We start from the raw sequence: 18,935 nt of genomic DNA, 5'->3' as shown, positions 1-18,935 counted from the left end.
ATGAGGTGTGGTGCTTTCTGGGCTTCACAGGTGCACATGAGAGAGAAGCAGTGTAATGGAACACCTGTGACCTTACACCTGGGGCTCGTGTAACTTCTTCATGCTCACCAGCTTTGGGAAATGCTCTGTGCTTCCCTGCGGTGCAGGGTCTGCCACCCCAGCAGCTGAAAGCTGCACAGGAAGTTGCAATTCATCCCAGCAGTATTAACTCCTTCTTCTCGAACAAGGCAGGAAAGCCTGGAAAATTCTGGTGAGTAATGCAGGTGTGTCAATAAATGAGCTGATTCTAGGGATGTACTTTGGCTTGTCCAGAGGGTCTGACGGGAGTGAAACCCGACAGTGCAAAAGGACACAATAATCTGTTAGTCTGATTTAAAGTTGGCCTCAAAGCTGGCCTTCCTGCTTCGAAATGATGTGGAAAAGTTCAGTGATAATTGTTATCAAAAGTTTTAAAAAAGAAAAATTAATCCCCCAAATAGCTAATTATTCCAGGAAGAGAAAGTAATAAAAATCTTCAGGGAAAAATAGCTACCTAGATTTGAAAGTTGATTATGTGATTATATCAGAGGCACAGATATATGTGTACATTATATTCTCTTAGAAATATGTCATCTTCCTAGAAGAACCTGACTGCAAATTGCAGAAACCTTCTGTTGCTGCTTTCCACCCCTCTTGAAAATATTTTGGGTGTGCCTTGTGCCTCAGAAAAAGGTGACATTAGGTGAGATAGCTGTTGGAGGGCTTGGCCTTGGAGAACGTGAGGGCCATTGGAATACTTAGGCAAAGGACTTGAGCAACAGCAGATGTCCTATTTCACTTCCCCAGGTTAGTTGTGTAAGAGTTTTCTTTTGCCCAGCATGATTGATTCTCTCGTTTTCTTGATGATTATAACTTTTGGCTACCCACTATTTTGATTACTTCTGGAGACTGAAAATAAAGTGACAAAAGCAAACCTGCAGATATACTGATGGACCATTATCTTTCAAGGAGCTCTTCATGGCAATCTCCCAGAATCTGCTCGAAATATTTGAGAACTCCTGCATCAGACTGAACACACAGTCCATAATTAAACTATATCAGGCTCTTCTTTTTATAAAGATATTGCAATAAGACATCTTTGCTTCTAGGGCACAAAACTGCTTTGTCATGGTATTTGTTCTAATTTAGATGTAAGGCTTTGAATTCCAAGAAGAGGTTCTTGAAAGCTGGTTAGATGTTAGTCTGGTACTATTTAAGGTGTAACTGTAAACAGAAACCTCAGCTGGGGATGACAAACCAAACATCCTGCCCAAAAGTTGTCAGGTTAACTGAGAGTGACCCTAGGTTTGTAAGCTAAACAGAAGCACTCTATTTAAATACCTAACTTACTGTATTGCATGCTTCATATGATATGGCTATGTGATGTTTTTAAAATATAAAAATCAGGTTATCTTCAACTGTGTCAGCAGATGGTGTGTAATGGGCAATAGAATTAGGGATTATGAGACCTAACTTTCACCCTTAGGTAACCTGACTCGACAAAACCTGTGTGCTTTATAAAAACAAAATACTCAGAGACTGAATGGATGGTGGAATTACTTTTTTCCTATCCACAAAAATTCTCCTTGCCCAGGAAACAAGTTTGTATATGTTGCTGGAGAATGGAGCATGTAATCAACAGAACTCCTACCTTGCTCTTGCTACTCTTTGTACTTTCTAAATTTAATGTTAAAACCAAAGTTTCTCTAAAAAAGGCTTTCTTCAGTCTTGTTGAAACTTCAGCCTTGCCAGCATCCTTTGTGGTAGCTGTACACTAGAAAGGAATGAAACAAACTTATGAAGACCCAATTAGCCTCTTAAAATGGAAGGCCAAGCCTGTAAGTGATCTGGAGAAGACACGAGTAATGTGACTTGCTCCCTGCCTTACCTACCTGTGCGTAGGATGTGGAACTCCCTAGAAAGCAGAAGCACTAGCAAGGAGGGCAGGAATCAGGGCCAGAATCACCACCGGAGCAGGGAAGCAGAATGGGGCATCTGGGTGGCTGCATGTTCCCCTGGGTCTGCTGATGAGGTGGCCAGGGACTGTCAATGGGAGCAGTGCCATTGCTCTGAAATGCCCTTGTGCTGGACAGCAGTACTGATATCTGGTTCAGAGGGCAAAGTCCCTACCTGCCTGACCCCTGCTGCATGCTGATGCTGCTTCAGAGGGTGCAGTAGGACTGTGACTGCAGGCTTGCCAACAACAACAGAAAATACGCATTTATGCCTTTATTTCCTAACAGCCAGGAGGCCTACAAATAGATACACTTGTGAAATGCATGCAAATTTAAATTCTGGAGGGATGCATTTGGTTGAAGGAGAAGAGCTGCCTGCCTGGAGCACTGGCAACACAGTGCCTTTAAATTGATGCATTAAAGGGAGGCATTTAAATAATGCAAAGGGGTAAACTAGGCTGAGTTATGTGTGGTTTTAGCTGGGTGACTCTTACCGCCTTTTATGGACATCTCTTATCTAAAGTCCTGCACAATTATCCCCAAGGGCACGTATTAACCCCATAAAAGAGAGGATATCTACAGTTAAGCATCAGACATTACCTATCTGTGCGATGGCCGTGGTCGGCTTTGGCCAGGAATGGTGCTTTGTTGGAGCTGATGCTGGAAGCTGGGTAATGGGTGGCGGGGCTGGCTTCCTTTTCCACAAAAGAGAGTAAAACTCTTCAGGTGCAGTGATTAACCCATAGCATTAATAAAGCACTCCTATCATTGTGCAATAATGAGGCACTGTTTTGTAAAGAAAAAAAAAAAGTAAAACAGAACCTGTCATTTGAAGGCTGCAGGGCTGGCCCTGCTCTGTACGACAGAGGCTGGGGGACCTTGGGCTGTGCCATGAACCCGCATAGGCACTGCCATCACCTCCCTGCCTCCAGTGCTGCCACAGGCATCCCCTGCTTCCCCAGCAGCAGGGTGGGCTATGGCACCTCCCGAGGGGCTGGTAGGGGCTGTGCAGCTTACAGAAAGAGGCTGTGTAAAAAATGTGTGCTGTGTACAGCATGCCTCTGAGAAAGTTATTGGCTGGAGTGCTGCATGGAGAAGTGAGTTGCTGTTGCGTTATCCGGCGCATGGCTGCCGTTCTCTCTCGGGCTGGCTGGCTGGCAGTGGCTGCAGCTGCCGGATCTCCCTCGGATTGATTAATCAGGTGAAGCTGCAAGTCTGGGCTTGAATGTCCACCCTGGCCTCTCTGCCTGTCCAAATCCATGCTGGGGAAAAGTATAGCTGTGCAGTGGGAGAGGTGAGCCCCACGCTGCTGTGAGGCAGCCTTGACAAGTGTGGTTTGCAGCTTGTTCGAGAGCTGCTGAGGCTGCGTCCGCCTCCGTGATCCCATGCGACAGCTCCTGGTGTCGGAGAGAGCACCATGCCTTCCTGAGTTACCAAGGGATGACAAGTATCTCTGGTCTGACATACAAGACGACACCGCAGGATGGGTGAAGCTGGAAGCAAGCCCTGGCTGAAAGTCAGCCAGAACTTCACAGCCACAGCCATGCCCTGCTACCCCTGGGAAGGGGCCTTGTAACCTGTTTGCCCTCACGCTTGACAGAAGCAGGGAGGTGAAAATTCTCTGTTGGGGGACAGGTGGGAGCCGCTGGCTTCTAGTGGCAGGTCTTTGGAGGAGTCACTGCCTTGGTTTTTGCTCTGGCTACTTGGAGCCCTGATATTAGAGGCCAAAAAGATAGGGCAATGGTAATGAGACTGCAGGTGGTTCTGAACCGATGTGTTTTATGTCTTGCTCTTTTTATTTCACGTATTTTATGACTTGCTCTTCATTCTCTTTAATTAAGAAATTGATTTCTATGGTAGTCTGAGCTCAGCAGCTCTCTTCTTTTTTTTCTGTTTTCTTTCCCCATATACTGTGAAATAAACTGTGTTTATTTCTCAGGAGGTAAGAACACATAGAAATATGTAATTACAAAAAAAAAATTCTTTGAACTTATAAAATGCAGGTTCCTTAAATTATGCAGTTAAAGGATAAAGAAAATCAGAGAGCAATTTTAACAAATTGCCCTTAACTGGATTGCACAAACAAACCTCTCATAAGAAATCTTAGAAAGGTGTGTTTGAGGGTGTAATCTTAGCTTGTGGCTAAGTAGAGTTAAACTCGTTTTTCAAGTTGGTTATGTATAACTTTCTCATGCTAAAGATTGTGAGCATTCCAGAAGGAAAACAGTTTGTCTGTGGCATGAGTTTGATGGTAAATGTTGATTATTTCCAGTAATTCAGGCCCCTGATCCACATATGGTATTTTATAAAATGACTTTCTTTTAGATCTGCTCTCTTATCGGCCGAGTTGTAAAATACAAATGTATATATAATTTTTATAAATAGCCAAACAGTGCGGTTTTCAAATGAATCTGAATGTACAAGTTCACTCACAATCTGCTCACACTTCCAAGAATGCTCTTTGTCCTTCCCAGATGGAAAACAGTGTGTAGCTTTTACATGTGTGAAATACTGTCATAGCAAGAATTCCCTTTTCAGTGAATGTCACTATCCCAGTCTTGGGTTCCAAGGCCGTAGCAAGTTTCTGAGTAGCTTTGTAGGGTGACTGATGGACTTACCAATATCTGTTACTTTTTCCCAGCATGTATTATTTGTATTGAAGTTTATGTAATATATGCAAACAATGTAAACGTTAGAAGAAGTACAAAATATGAATGTAAGCAAGGGTGATACCTACAAAACCATTCTGTGCGACAGCTAAGCATATGTACGTAAGAGAACTGTTGATGCTCTGTTACAGTTTAATTTGTTAATGAAACAAGATGGACTGAGCTCCTACTACACCTCTTTGGATGTTTGAGGCTAGGCACAATTAATTTATTTGTACTGTCTGTGTAGGCGTATGCCAGCTAATGTACTGTAAGAGCTTTTATCTTTATGTTCCTAATGAAGAGGGGCAGGTTTTTGGCAACTAGACAAGGATTTTCTGATGACTCATCCTCTCTGGATTGTAAAACACTTTCTTGTAAAATCAAGAAAGAAAAGGAGTTTCTATTAGAAATGAGCTCGACTGGAATAATTTGTGTCCTTCACAATCAAGCTGCAAAAGGGAAAGAAGAAAGGCTTACCTGCTTGTATTTATTTTTAATTATAATTGGACCTCTGTTGAAAAATAAATAGCATTACTTGAGAGGATGTTCTCATGGAAGACAGTAAAGCATCCTTAGAGTAAATACAATGTAGGCTGTGCTGTCAGGTACCGTATGTACTTCATGGCCTGTCATCATGGTACTGGTATTTTGTTTGTTTGGTATTTTTGTTTGTTTGCCTTGTTCTCAGTGCAGTGGATTTCTAGAGAAGGAGAAGCAGCCTTCTTCCAGAGTAACTCATTCTGCTTGGGTTGTTCTATTCAGCTCCTTGCTGTTGAGGAAGAAATGCAGATTACAGGATTGGGCAGAAAGAGGAGCATGAGCTGGATGGAAGTACCTGAGTGAGAGGCTGAATCCATTTTGGTATAAAATTCAGAGTAGCTTTCCATTTCAGTGACACAGTAGTTAATGCCAACAGGGAATGTGCTCCAAGATCCAGTTAGTGGACTGCTATAGCGACCTTCATAACAAAATAAATAAAACCAATTGAAATATATAATTAATCTGTTTCATTCAGGATTGAGGAGTGAAATCCTACTTTTAATGAAGAAATATCATTGTCACTTTATGCCAGAGTACCTGTATGTGCTCTTATGCACTCACACCCCTGTGCATACATCCTCCTGCTCTCAAGCTTGTCTTCTCTCTTTCTCTGTGGTAAAAACTGGAGAGTTTGGGCAGTTAGGGGACACCCATTAATGAGCTCCTGCACCCTTTCTTTGTGTTCTGTCACAGTTCTTTACCTGAGTGACTTCTCAGCTGACAAAGCTACTGCTCCCTCTTATTAACATGATGTTTATGCAATCCAGAGTTGATTAATATCAGGGATTTAAATTAATCATTATTTAAATCAGCAAACAGAGCATTCTGATTTAAATAATTAAGTGTAGTATTGTCTTGCGTTTTTGCTTTCCAGTTACTTTCCTAAACAAAGACTCAATTTTACTGGCCAGTATCATTTGCTAACCAGAGCTTTTTGTTAATCAGAATTGGGTTTCTCAAATGCTTATGCACAGATCACCATGCATTTCTTCACATGCCATATTTTTACATTCTTACTACACTAGAAAATAGTGAAACACCTTTCTTAACAGGAATAATAGATTAAAAAAATATCTTGTGATTTGTGCGTAGCAAAATCGTGTAATTTGAATTCAATTGCAATGTACAAAAGCAATATTTAAAGACTGCTTTAAATTACTAAAGAAATATAACTATGTTTGACGTTCTGGCATGCAAGGAAAAAAATATCCATCTTGGAACATATTGTGCTTTTAAACCTGATGTGTTGCACAGAGCTAGTACCGTAGTGTTGTGCTGATTGTTGCTGGACACCACATACTCCAAGTTTCTTGAGCTACCAATGTCTACTGTTGCACATCTCGATTTTATTAATGGGTTAAAAGAAGAAAACAAACTTTTCTGCTTTCCTAATTGTTTTCTTAATTTGCAGTGAATTAATTATGAACTGAAATAGCTGAAAATTAAGACAATTGTTGCTGTATCTGTAGAAAAAATACTGTTGAAAAGGGGAAAAAAAAAAGAAGAAGAAGAAAAAAAGAAGAAGAAGAAAAAAAGGATAAAGCATAAGGATAAAGTGTTTTGGATGCCCAGGCAGTGCCAGCTATCCACTCAGCGGTTTAGATTTCTCCAGTAAAAGAAGGGATGAAATGGTGACATGCATACAGCTTGCATAAAATGTGAAATCATGAAAACACTCAAAGAAAAGTTTAGATGAAGATAAAACGTAATGTAGGTTATCCTAACGTTAGAGTATTATTTAAATGACCAATGATGCACTGAGTAGAAGAGCTTGTTTTTTAGTAATGCATATTTAAGCTTCTTTTTAACATCGTCTTGTAGATGTATGCTGACACATTCCTCATCTGGCACTTAAAAGTTAGGGTTCCTGTTGTATTCACCCTGGCACCTAACTTTCACATCTCTTTTGGCAACAGAGTGCTGCCCGTGACAGTCTCACTTGAACACTGTGCTCATCTGATCCATTGTGGTCTGTGTTCTGAAGGTAGCGCCAGGAGTTGTGGGTGGAGTCGCAGAACAAAAGATTAAAGGATTATATATTCTTAACCACTGTATTGGAGCATGTGAATTAGTGGGTCGTAGCTACCGCACAGAAAATAAGAATGCTGATTGAGGGATTTCAATTAAGGGATGTAAATCATGAAGTTGGGTTCGTCTTGCCCTAAATTACAGAACAACAGTCAAGTTCAGATACACGCTCCAAAACATTGTTTAAATGTTCTCTTTCACTGATTACTCATAAAAGGGCTGCTAAGACAGCAAGTCGGTAATGCAGCCCTTGGGAATTGCAGTATTTGGTATCATCAGGGAAGCTGTGCAGCAGAGATGGGAGCTTGCTCCATTTAAGATGTCAGCGTTTTCTGCTGTTTCTTTCTTAATTGTAAGTTTTTCTTCTGTGGTAAGCATAGCTGGGGAATGGGCGATTGATTAAGTTTTATTCCAATTTATCTGCATTCAGTTGTTTTATCTGTTAAAATGGGTCTCTAAAGGTTCACAGTTGTTTGGCATTTTCATCTTTGCTCTCCCACTCCATAGGAAAAGTTAGTGGCTTGCACGTGCAGCGAGTCAAAGATAGCTGGTAGTATTTTTCCATATCTGCAGAATGAGACGTTATCTGGATTCATGTCTGCTGCTGGAAAATTTTAAGTTTAAGATTAAGTTAGATTTCCATATGCTTCAAAGTGATAGTTCTTGAATCCCAAAGCTTTCATTTTGCTTTGCCTCCTCACAGCTCCCAGTCAGCAAAAGGCCTCAAGTGCTGCACACTCCCTGTGCTATGGGGTTGCTTCCTGCCCCACGAAGCGTGGAATAAAAGCTTAGGACAAAAGGCAGCGGCTTGGGTGCCAGTGGTGCTTTTGTGCTGAGGCTGAGGGGATGATGCACGCTGGGATGTGGGCGCTGCCTGTGCCAGCTTTGCCTGTGTGCCTGCAAGATCCTCCCTGTGGCTCTGCCTGAAACCTGCTGGGTGAAGTCTCCTGGTGAGACCTCCTACTGCAATCCAAGGGTAGGTGTAGCAGTCACACAAACAGTGGGCTTCCAACAAGTGAAGCTGGCCACTGAAATACCCCTGGGGGCTTCCTACCCCAGAGCCTTTGTCAGAAACAGCCTGTGGCCTCACGTGGTTGAGGACTGTGCTTCACGTTTGGAAGTTTTGTAGGGGTACTCAAGTCTGTGACATACATTGAAATAGCTTCTACCTGTAAGGGAGTTCTCTTCTACCTGAAAACAAGGAAAAGGGAAAAGAGCTGAGTTTGGGGAGCACTTCTTCTCTCCCAGATGAGAGGATCTGATTTCCTTCCTGATTTTTTTTTTTTTTTTAAGTAGAACTCCAGCAGCTTTCTATAAGAAGACAAACTATTTCTGGAATGCAACACCTGCACAAAGAAAATGAATTACCACGTGCCAAAACTGTTGGGTAAACACTGTGCTGTGTGGGTAACTCGACGAAAGTTGTGCAACAAACCATAAACATCTGTAAAACATTTGAAATTGTGGCCAAGTGTTGGGGCTGCTTGAATTCTATGGCATTTGTTGTAATTGACTGTTCCACAATATGTAATCGTTTGCATGGTGAGAGTAAAGGTCTGTTTTATTAAAGGTGTGAGAATAACTGATGCTCTTTACCTGTATGACTCCAGGACACGTGCGTTTATGTCCTCCTTCAGGAATGCCTTTACTTGTCCCTGTATGCTTCCCTCTGCGGCTCAGTGAAGAATGGGAACGAGGGCAGCAAGTCCAGCCTGAACTGCAGAAATGTGTTACTTTTTTTGTTTAATTCCTTGGGGAAGCACTGAGAGGATTCAAGTCACTCAGTAAGCTTTGTTCAGCTGAGCTGAACTCTGACAAAACTCGCCATGTGTGCTTTTAGTGAACTCTGGGCCTAATCCTAAATCTTTTGAGTTCATTGACAGGCCAGAGCGTCCAAGAAGTGAATCATCGGCTGCGCCTTAGCCGCCACAATGACGCCGCGAGGGGCATCGTCCCCCGGCCTGCTCTGTGAGTGACTGAGCGCGCTCTCGCATAGGAGCTGCGGCTGGGGCAGATCCAGCCTCGGCAGTGCAGCAGAGCGGGCAGATGGGTGGCTACATGGCCCGCTTCTTGCCTCCGTGCCAGGTTTGCAAAGGCCTCTGCTTCCTGGGAGGCACCGAACTGGGGGTCGGGCTCTGAAAAGAGCGGAGTGCCCGGCCTGCCCCGCTTTTCAGAAAAGCTGGCACCGAGCGCCCATGCGGAGCCTCTCTGGCGATGCTGGGAAGGACGTCGCCTTCCCACACAGCGCGCCGGGTTAGCGCTGTTTGCTTTGCAGGGCTTGCAAAACATTGTGAGGGAGAACAAAGGCGAAACCCCCAACTCCGGTTTTACAGATCCTGTGGGGGAGGGGCCTTTCCCTTTTTAAAGATTCAGTTCAGGCATTGTCAAAAGAAATAAATAAAGCAACATCATTTAAAAGCTTTCGGAACAATAGTCTCTTCCACTTCCCTCCCTCATTGTGAGCCCCGGGTCCAGCTTTTGTTTATTTTGTGTTGCCAGCCTCGCCGTGCCTGATTGGTCGGTGTCTGATTTCATTCCTATGGGTGATGTCAAAAGCTGACCCAGAAGTTCTCTGCGAGTTTGCTTTTAGCGTTTAGTTGTTGTTTTTGTGCGTGTACCCGTGTGCACAAGAGCACTTTTCGGTCCTAAGAGGATTCTGTTACAGGCTGAATATTATTCAGCTGCGAAACTAATAAGGAATAATATTTGTGTCAGGAACTGCACAGCTTGTTTCCTACAAACACTGGGAATAGCAAGCAGTTCAGGCACCGTGAACTTAGAGTTGTAATTAATGTTAATTATAGTTCTGGCATTACCTTAAGAATAAAGGGAAATGTGAAACTGTATCAAGATTTCATAAGCCGTAACTGAAAATCAGGCTAATTAGTTGGAAAGACTTTGCATTTGTTCACGTGTAGCAGTAGTACCAATTATTTGTGTAGCTGTAACACCCATCTTTATTTAACATCATTTTCATTGGTTGTCAAACTGACAATTTAAATAGGAAGCTTGCAAGGGTGTTGCAAATGGTGTTTAAGCTTTTTTTTTTTTTTTTAATGTGTGCTGTATCTGCAAATAATTCTATCTGAGTTAAATTTTGTTTTCCATTTCTCCAGCCTTGACACTTGGATATTTTTCCTTTAGCAGCCTCTGACCCTCTCCCGTGTTTCTCTGTGTTAGATAAGTAAAGATGAGTGTTACTTTATAAGGACATGGTTTCATACCCTCGTACTCTGTTAGCGTACAGTCGAGTTGCTTGTATAAACAGGAACAGTTTTGCTTACTTTCCAGTTTGTTCAAATGTCAGTGTAAGGTTCGTGAGTTGTCTTTGACCCCTTCTTCCCCCTCCCCACCCCCGGTATCTTTTCCCCTCCTCATTCCCTTGCATCTAGGGAGCAGCACTGTGCTACCCCTCAGCCACCCGCAATAGAAGTGTGTAGCTGGTTCCATTGCCATGCCTTGTATTGCACAAGAAGGTGTGCTTAACGTCTCCCATAACACAAAACACTGTGTTTCAGCCTTGAAGATCATTGTAAAATTTTCTTCTCTGTTTCTCTCATTTTCTGGCAGAGGTTCATTGCTGTGTCAGTTTTTATAGGAAAACATAGTTGATCAGGATTTTATTGAAGCAAAATGTCCCTCTAGCTTTGCAATTATGTGTCCAGCAAAACATCCCTCTCTCTTGCCCATAGTCTTTTCTAAATGGTCAAGGCAAACAGAACTCTTACCCTCATCCTCCTTGGAAGCAGGAAACTTTGAAATGTGGATTCTTCAGAAAGAGTCCAAGGTAAAGGAAAAATGCAAGATTGAAGTGCTTTTCTTCTGAAAAATAAGCCGTTGCCCGTATTCAGGCATATTATTTCAATGCCTGTAGCTTCCACTTATGGAAGCTCCATGTTCTCAGCAGATACTGCCCAGTTTGGGCAGTCTGCAGCAGGCCCATGGCAGCATCCCAGATTGTGACTGCGGCAACTGGCCCTCCCATCACCATGGTAGTCGTTGGGTTCCTGTCCTCGGCTGGGATGTGCTAGTGTCCAGGGCCCAGAGCTGGCCTCAGTGTATGGCAGCTCTCAGAGAGGGCCACTCCATGCCCACTGGCTCAGAGCAGACCCTGCTGTATGAGTAGCACGAGCTTCACAAAAGATTTGCTAGCTGATGGTGCCCCCAGCTCTGCTGGAAATACTACGAAGGAAAAAATGGTTTTATCTGCCTTCTGAATCTGTTTTAAATGCTATGCTTTTTATGATTTCCATATGATTCTTGGGGATTTAAACATCAAAAGACTCAGATTATCCTAATTGGTGTAAGAGGTTGAAAAGGTTTTCTTCGTGCTGGACTTAAATAGGGTTCCTGCTTGGCTGCTTTGCGCTGACTTAGTCCTTTTGTGACATGAAAGGCACTTGCAGTTAAGCAGATTCCCTCTTTTTTTGCTTAATAAACTGAAATAGCTATGTCGTTGAGCATTAAAATGCAGAAGCATGGTGCATTTTTAAAGCTTCCAGAAATAGCCTGCAATGCATTGCAGAAATGATCGAAGCCATACTTGTAGCAAAACACACTTGGTAACGGGCTCTGCATCGGTTTGAGGGCTGATTTACTGCCAGGTCTGTGTCTGCCCTCCTCTTCATAAACTATCCGGTATGGATGGGGAATGGGGAAGACTTTTTAGAAGCTTTTCTGAGCAGAGAGGAAAACCCCCTAGATTTCAAAGCTCGGGAACTAGTTGTGTAAGATTTTGCTCGCAGTAATTACTTTCACTGTCAAGCAGAAAACCACCCTTTTATCTTGAAGGTAGTTTTTCTCTAGCGAAAGATCATTCCCGGGTTGCTGCTGGCACACAATGGCGCACCTCCCTGCACAGATGGTCGGGTGTGGGGCTGCTACCTGCCTCCGCTCTACCGGTGCCACGTGCTGGGAACGTTCCCCAGGGCCCAGCAGCCCCGCCATGCAGTGCTGCTGGCACAGCGCCCCTGCTTTGGTGCAGGCTGAAACAGAGTCTGCATCCACCACATCTCTCTGCCATGGCTCTGGTGCCTGGCACCTGGGCTTTGGACTGCGCGTTCCTCTACAAAGTGGATTAGAAGTTCCTCTCCCTCCGGGTAGTTTGGTGTCTGGGCATAAATTTCCATATTAGATGGAAGTGTAAATGCTAGGTTAGGCTCTAACTTTTGTTTACTTCCTGGTGAATGACTGGGTAAACACTTGAGGTAAATGGAAGCTCTGCTGCTTCAGTCATTGCTGAGAGCCTAATGTACTGATTTGTTTCCCCTCACCTCGATTTTACACTCAGCCATGCTTGCTGAAGGCACTTGGAGTGAGCCACGTTTAGCCTGCTCACCACTAGCAATATCCTCTTGAGTAAATGTGTACCAGAACCTGTTTTGGCAAAGAAAATACTGTTCTGTTTGCAATACATTTGTGGTTTTGGATAAAATGACAAGCAAAAGAGTAGAATGGAAAAAGGAAGATGGGAGAGAGGTGAAGTTGGGCATCTGTGCACTCAGGATAGATTTTCAGCACTTCAGTAGTTGTTTTGTTGTGCTGTAGCTACTAAGCTATCTCTGTAAAACATCTACTTCTTTTCCTTTAATCACGCCCTTCACTAAATGTTTGCTTTGCACATGAAACGAAGCCATCCTTAACACTGTAATGAAACCATTGGTTAGCGTTCATTTTTTAAAATGCAAAAACCAAAATTAAGTTAAACATTAAAACATCAATCAAGATGGAAAGTAATGGCAGAGTTACTAATGTGGAGAACTCAGTGCATATCTTAAATCGAATCTGCAGTGTTCTCCACAGATTTTAACTGCTTTTGGCTTCCGCGACCACAGGTCTGATGTCACAGCAGCTTCCTACTGTGTCTATCAAGAGACAGTTTCTATTATCTGCATATTTGTATTTCTGTTCTTTTGATTTCTGATTTCTACCTTGTGGTGTGTAGTTACTGATCTATTCCTGCACTTACGTGTATTGCACATTCAGAGCTTGCTTTTTCCTTTCCCCTCCCCTTCAGGAAAGTAAGTCATTGAAAGGGAAAGAGTACCTGATAGGAATGGATAATTTATATAGCAGAAAAAGTAAATACAAAATAGAATCTTACAGTCGTTTATGCAACAACCATCTTCAAGAATGGAAAAAGAGTGGAGTGGAAAAGCAATTGGAATTTATGTGAAACTCTCAGTGGGCTCGTAGACACAGATAAAGATTCAGTGCTAAATGCCTGGAAAGAACATTTCCTAATTTTTGCCTTAAGAATAATTATTTGCAGGACTTAGGACATTAGAATTGTGGGAGAAAAGCTAGAAAGATGAGAAAGGAGAAGATAGAGGGATACAGATACTCAGATTTTGGCATGTTTTTCATAGGAAAAGTTTTCACTTACTAACAAAATACTGCACATGCAGTTCCGAGTCTCTGGGAAAGAAATCTCAGCGTTTTACTGTGAAGCAGAGAAGGCTGACACAATTTCAGAAGCCTTAGTGAGCTTATAAAGTATGCCTGGGAAAGTCCCTCATGCAAATCACTCATAATCACATTTGTCCAATTCTAAAAGCCAAACTCCCTGAAAATGAGAGCAACTTTGTTGGAATAAGATGCAGAAATTAAATGTTCTGTGCTCCACAGTGAGTATGAGGTCACTGATGAGCTCTGATATTTTCTTCACTTTGCAGAATTCAGCTCAACATATTTTACAGCTGTGTGTTTGTGTATGATGGTGTGTATGTGCCTCAATAGCCATTTCTTGGGCTAGGCAGAGGTGCAGTATGTCTGATACAAAGGCTATTTGTGTGGGGTATCGCCTGTGTCCTAGGCTGCTTTTTAAGTGTTGTATAATCAGCTGAATTCACACTGAAACCAGCGGGAACTGTTCAGAATCTCCTCTCCCTGGAGATGCCTGGTGATGGACAATCGGTGTCCAAATTCTTGGACAGTTGCACAGTGAATGCACAGTTAGCTCAGAGTTGCTGCTGATAGTCCTTTACAAGCTTTGTTAGTGGATGAGAAGAAAGAGGAGACTAGGCATGTGATGTTGCAAGCTGACAGTGCCCTTTCCCTACTTGGAGTATGCTGAAAGCCTGAGGGGAAGGTTTTCTGCCAGTTTCTTCCCAAAGTAGTGGAGGGTGCAAGGCAACAAGAAGCCACTTGATAAGGGTGCCCACCTGGTCCCAGTGTGCAGCTCCACTTTCTGGCTTCGGTGTGAAATCTCTCTGAACTCAGGAGTTGCTGAAGTGAAATTACACACTACATCTGGATCAGTCCTGGCTGTGAATTGGTATGTTCATGCTGGCAAAGTCAGGAGCCTCCTAGAAGATCCCATTCACATTTTAGGAGCTGGAAAGAATCCTTGTCGTCTTTGAGACTTCACCCCCTGTTTCTGATGCTGAGTGCTCTGCAGCCAATTTTGCTTGGTGTCACCAAAGCCCACATACACTCTGTTGTCATCCTTGACCTGCTAAAATATCTGAAGTCATTTGAAGAAAGCAGTACTGGATTCGAGGATTGAAGGCTTGAGGATTATTTCAAAATGTACAATACTGTAAATGTATTGTAGCAAATCCTCAAGGCATTCTCATTCTTTCAATTCTGTTTTCTGCATCAGTTGTCAAGCCATGATGCTTCCAGCCAGGGAGCGGGAAGCTGTGATTCAAGTTAATGTTCTGTCCTTTGAGGGTTTAAACTTTTTTCTCTCAGCATGGCACCTAGGAAGGTGTGTGGTATTCAAATTCAGCTGCATCCTCTTTTATTTTACTCTTTAGCTGATCCATGGTGGTTTCTGAGGGAGAATCACGCCTTGTTTCAGACATTCCAAGTTTCTGCAGTCCTTGAACATTCTTCTCACAAGTCTTGATAGGTCAGCAGTCCTTCTGGAAAGGGCTTTGTTTTTGAGGAAGGGGATGTAATATGGAAATACAAAGCATTTTACCCCAAGTTACCAAGTTTTTTTCGCGGCTGATGAGTAAAGAAGATTGCACAATCTCTTTCAGGCACAGATGGAATCTGAAAGATTAATTGTCCAGTTCTGCCATAAGTCAGTTCTTAATTCTTTCAATAGCAAAATGGTCTTCTGACCCTTTTGTGCTGTGAAGCATATCCCCTATTTGTGCTACTCCTCTGTAACAGTAGCTCGGTTGCCTGCCTGATCTTCAGGACAGTGGGCTTGTGTGTGATGGCTGGCCATCTGTTCCTGGCTGGATCAAGTGCAGGGAGATGGTGGGCATCAGCATGCACAAGCACCAGGTTCCCCTCCACCTGCCTCTGCAGCCCAGGGAGAAAGACACAGACAGGGACTTACAGAGAGATCTGCAGATCTTCCTCTGTGAAGGGTGTGTTAGAGATTGAAAGTCGGAAAGAATTCTGGCCTTGCAGTATCTGTTGTCAGTGTTGATGTGTTGCGGGTATAGTTCTCCTGGAGAATGATCTCCTCTGTCAACTTGTGACATATGGTGGGTGCTCTTGGTGCATAGGGAAGGGTCAGAATAGCCCTAGGTGTCCTGACCTTGGGAGGTGGGTAAAGGCATCCCAGGAAGGGCTTGGAAACTGGGGAGCCATGGATACTTTTGCTCCTGTTCTGTGAGTTTTTTTTGTGAGAAAACAGTTGGGAACAAAACAAATCTTAAGGCCAGAGCTCTAAAAGCTGATGCAGTCATTCCCACAGTGTTGTGCAATAAATAACCCTTCTTCTACATGGACATCAGTAGCTTGTAATCAGGATTTTGCTAGGCTCTTCTATCTTCCTGACGCAGCAGCACGCACGTGCAGGAATCAAGACTTGACGTACCCATTTTCTGTAAAATCCTGGAAGTGGCATCTGTGATAGCCTACATCAACAAATATGGCTCTTGACCCTGTGATAGCAGCAGGTTCCATGGTGCTTGGCACCACCTGCTCTCTGCCATCAGCCAGTGTTTGCAAACCAGTCTGAGCATGCAGTTCAGCGACTCCCAGGACCCTGGCAGGGCTCAGTAGGCCTCTGGTCTTGGAGGGTGTCTGTGGAGTCAAGGTTCAAGTCCTCTTGTAAAGCAGTAGGAAGCACAGAAGATGAAGTCTCAGCATGATGTTAGTATCTTGTATCTGAAGCACAGCTTGTAAGCTGTGATTTTGTACTGTTATGGCCTCTTAATAGGCCGGAATGTAGGCATCCTGCTCTAGTCATCTCCATGACATGAGATACCATCCTGGGGAGCAAGGTTCAGGTCCTCTTGTTGCATGCTCACCTGGGCTTGGCTTTGAAGCTACAGCCGTGAGGGTCCCTCTGTATAGCAATGGCTTATGCCTTTTCATGGGAGCAGCTCCCATCGTGCTGTGCCCATCTCTGATCCAGCTTGCAGTGCTTTCTTGCATGAAGGCTCTAGAGGGCTCCTCAGAGGGCATCTGCAGTTGAGTCCCGCAGCACGGAGCCTGGGTTGCCAGCTGGGCCAGCATGGCACAGAAGTGTACAGCATTTGTTTGGGTGTGTGAAAGGCTGGTAAGGCCACAGCTTCACAACAAACAGACAGTATGGCCTTCTGGTGGGCGAACTGTATCTGTCTGTAACAGTCACCTGTGACTTTATGATCTCCCAGCTGGATTAATATGAGGTTATATAGGCAGTTCATTTATGGTGGCCTTTGAATGACACTGAACACGTGAGGAGGTTCAAAATGCCACCAGACGCTTGTGCTGGGCTTGCATAAGCTTCAGTTCTTTGGTTTCAAATACGTGCTTATCTGTAAGCATGCATGTGACTGACTTGAGCAAAGCTGAATTTCACATTTGCTTCTGTACAGGCAATTGCCTATAGAGCCCTGAGTCTTTTGGGGCTCAGTTGTATGTCTTGCAAGTGGCTGCTGTCACTACAGTGTACAAGATTCACAAGGATGTGTCTGCAGCCGAGCCTGTGGTACATGATTTACGTGTAATTGCTTCTATCTGGTTAAAAATTGTTACCCGTTTGAGTTAAATTTCCTGATGCAAAGCAGAACAGCTCATAATGTTCACCCTCCATCTGCTGTCATTTATAATTAGACTGTAAACTCCTCAGAGCAAGAGCTTGCTGTTTCTCTGTGCACCTACAGTGCCAAACACACTGGGGCCTTGATGTTAGTTGAGTTGCCATTAATAATAAATAGAGAGTAAAAGGAGAATGTGTAAATGCATCCAAACGTGTAGTGGCGCTTTTAAGTATAATTGTTATCGCTGGAAATCTCTGCGTGGCTGGCAGCTGGGCTGCGCTTCCAGAGTCCCTGAGTAATTGGGATTTGCATGTTCTGCTGGTCTGCAGAGCCTGCCGCAGAGGGGTGCTGCCTAGCGTACCGACACAGGAGCACAGGGCATGGCTACCACGAAAGGAAGGCAAACTGGGCACTGTGCCTTTGGCCCGCTCTCTGTGAGACTTAAGGATGCCCAAGCTCTTTAGCTCAGGATCTGACCCAAGGTTAAGTAACTTTCAGTGGTTAACCTGTAAAGGCTGAGCGAGCCTGCAGGGTGCACGCAAGCCGGGGGGGCTGTGCATGGGACTGTGTAGCAACCATGATGCCGCAAAGTGCTGGTGCAGGACCTGCAGCTGGGAGCAGGCTCCCACATGCACTTATCTTGTCTCACCTACTAATTTGTTGCGATCACTCCTCGGCATTTGCGTGTTCTCTGCTTTGTTTCCATCTGGCTTTGATTATTTATTTGGATTGTTTCATATTTGCAGTAATATTTGTTCTATTAGGCTTTTTCCTTGCCAGTTTTAGAAGCAGCAGTACCAATTCTGAAAGCAGGATATCTGGGGCTTGTGAGTGACTATATTCATGTAACTCAAGCAATTACTGCTCGTGGTGTTACTGCTGTAAATACTGGAGATGGGTAATTTGGATAGAGTCTATCGGAGTGCCTTGTTACAGATGGCTACTGGTGTGCTGTTGTGACTGTGAGCGGTGCTGCCTCAACTGAGAATTTCTTAACTTTCCTGGATTATTTTTTTTTAATTTTTAACTGTTACCCTTGAAATGTGTGGGGCTTTTTTTGTTTGTTCATTTGTCCCCCCCCCCCCCCCCCCCCCCCCCCGTAAATCGTTCCCTTACATTCTGGATGTTATTGATGCTCCCTTCTATTCTTGTTGTGAGAATTGTTTAATTTCACGTTCCCAGAAAAATGGTGTTTTAGTTTGAGTCAGCTGCAAGGAGAGGTGGAAAAGTGTGGAGTGAGAATAAGAATCATTTAGTAATTGCAGCTGTGGAACAGAAATAAATCAAGATGGCAGAAAGGTATGTTTGAGAGGAAAGAAAATGGAAGAGTTTGTTACATGGTTGTTAAATCCAACTATTGAATTGCAGCGGCGCTGTCCAAAAATATATATTAGCTTCCCTTTTAAAAAGAAAAACGTATTAGTAAAACAGCATGTAATACAGCATATTTCATGCATAGCAAAAATAAAACCACCTTTGAGCTCTGACAACAAGTGTAAAAGCAACAGTCATGTTGATCTAAAATTTCACACGCTTATCTACTATCGCATCTGTCCGTGGTGCAGTGACATTAAGCCAGGAAATGCTGTTCAGAAAATAAATCAAAAGTGAAAAATAAATGTCCTTGGATCTAAGTCATACATGTTTTTCTACCAAGAACCAACCTTATTTCTTCTACGTTCATCAACCATTTTTTTTCTTATGCTTTCAAATAAAATTTTTTAAAAAGTCATTTGAGGAAGCTAACTACTAGTCTAAGCAGAAAGCCAAAGTACTTGCATTTCTCTGGGTCATTTCCTGGCTCATTC

At 43.4% G+C, this 18,935-nt stretch overlaps 1 protein-coding gene across 8 annotated transcripts in view; it reads left to right on the top strand.

Moving 5' to 3' along the window:
- Positions 1-18,935, top strand: part of TEAD1 (TEA domain transcription factor 1) — a 144,604-nt gene that overhangs the window by 19,200 nt on the left and 106,469 nt on the right. The window contains exon 1 of one of the 8 annotated variants that reach the window (XM_048948782.1): positions 95-250. The exons of the other annotated variants lie outside the window; for them this stretch is intronic. The gene's annotated coding sequence lies outside the window, so the exon portion shown is untranslated. Of the gene's footprint in view, positions 1-94; positions 251-18,935 lie in introns of those variants that run through there. 8 annotated transcript variants of the gene reach the window in all.

This window comes from Lagopus muta, chromosome 6 (genome assembly GCF_023343835.1).
Source record: "Lagopus muta isolate bLagMut1 chromosome 6, bLagMut1 primary, whole genome shotgun sequence".
In the NCBI taxonomy this organism is placed as follows: Eukaryota; Metazoa; Chordata; class Aves; order Galliformes; family Phasianidae; genus Lagopus; species Lagopus muta.
The sequence above is the reverse complement of the archived record's forward strand: the minus strand, read 5'-3'. Positions and strand labels throughout refer to the sequence as shown.